Here is a 1,741-nt window from a genome sequence, read left to right on the forward strand (position 1 = left end):
TTCTTTGAGCAATGCAGAAATAAAGTTTTTTGTTTAATTGTACATCAAACAATTTATAGGGTGATTTCTGCAAAAGATAAGGCTACAAAATATATTGCTTTTGCAGAGAGATCATTGAAAAACTACTAAGATAATTGGCAAAAAGAGCAAGGGTTCTTGAATTAAGAAAATGGAAAGATAACTCCAGTATGCTAAGTGAATGATATTGACTAGTGCTTCCTCTAGGTTTCCAGGAATGCCTGATGAAGCAGATAGTATTTGTCCGTTTTCCGTGTGCGAATTGGGACTCACAGAAAGCAGATGATGTGAATAGCTGTCAAAAGTTGGTCCCTTGGAGTCAGATGTGGGTACAGCTCAGCTGTGCCACTTTCCTTGGTGGTGATATTGGTTCATTCTTGTGCCTATTGTGCAGCCATGGGCTGCAAATCTAGAATTAGAGCTGAGGTCTTGGCAGCTGCAGATATTCTGCTCTTTTTATTACTCCTTGATCCTCCTGCAGAGAGTCTGACACAGAAACAGGAGAATTAGTATATGTACTTCAGCATTTAAACAGGATCCGACATCAACTTGTAGCTGCTTTCCCAATAGTTCATGCAAACAGAAGACTTCTAAACATGTCATGTCTCTGTTGGGTCAAATAAAGTGGCTCCATTCTGGAATTTTCCTTAACCATATTTTAGTGTGTATTTTCTGATATTTTCCTTAACATTACTTAGAATATTAATGACTCTTGACTGAGTATCTTGAGCTAGGCACTGGGCTGGGCATTTTGCACTGAAGTCTACAGTCTTTCAGAAAACCTCAGAGGTGTGTATGCACTACATGGCCCCAAGCCCAAGTTGAGGGAGAGAAGGGAACTAGTTTTAGGTGGCACTTCTAGGAAGAGGTGAAGCTGAGTTTTGCACTCTTGCCTGTAAACAACAAATCTCAACAATGTTTTAGGTTTATTCCATAGTGAATGATAATTATTATCACCTTTAGGATTTCTGGTGTGGTTCCTGCATGTCAGTCATAATGAAAAGCAACAACATGGATGACCTTCCAGACAATGTACTCTGAATGCACAATTTTAACTGGCTCAATATATACATATATATATATTGAGCAATGCAGAAATAAAGTTTTTGTTTAATTGTGCATTGAATAATTTATGAGGTGATTTCTGCAAAATATAGGGCCAGAGAATGTATTGCTTTTGCTGAGAGGCCATTGAAAATCTGCTAGAATAATTAGCAGGAAAAGCGAGGTCCTTGAATTGAGAAGATGGAAAGATAGGGAACATTTCTTCATGGCTGAAAGTGTCATTTTGCCTGGCTGGAAAAGATGAGAACCATGATTAAGGGGTATGTCAACCAAGAGATAACATTTTAGTCCGTTCTGTGCTGATATAAAAGAATACCACAGACTGGATAATTGAAAATGAGCAGAAATTTATTTCAGTCATGGTTCTGGAAGCTGGGAAGTCTAAAATCAAGGGGTTGCATCTGGTGAGGGCCTTCTTGCTGTCTCCTCCCATGGAGAAGGCATCACATGGTGAGAGAGAACAAGAGATCAAACTCACAACCTCAAAGGCTTTTATAATCCATTCATGAGAGTGGCGTTCTCATCACCTAAACACCTCCCAAAAGTCCCCACCTCCCAACACTGTTGCATTGAGAATTAAGTTTACAACATATGCTTTTTAGGAGACACATTCAAACCATAGCAGATACTCATAACAAACTTTTTAAATGTATATTTG

At 38.7% G+C, this 1,741-nt stretch overlaps 1 long non-coding RNA gene across 1 annotated transcript in view; it reads right to left on the bottom strand.

Moving 5' to 3' along the window:
- Positions 1-1,741, bottom strand: part of LOC105533631 — a 12,829-nt gene continuing 11,088 nt past the window's right edge. Inside the window, exon 3 of the long non-coding RNA XR_001005142.1 lies at positions 1-504. This is a non-coding gene — a long non-coding RNA (uncharacterized LOC105533631). The remainder of the gene's footprint in view (positions 505-1,741) is intronic.

Source organism: Mandrillus leucophaeus, unplaced genomic scaffold (genome assembly GCF_000951045.1).
Source record: "Mandrillus leucophaeus isolate KB7577 unplaced genomic scaffold, Mleu.le_1.0 Scaffold127, whole genome shotgun sequence".
Classification (NCBI taxonomy): domain Eukaryota; kingdom Metazoa; phylum Chordata; class Mammalia; order Primates; family Cercopithecidae; genus Mandrillus; species Mandrillus leucophaeus.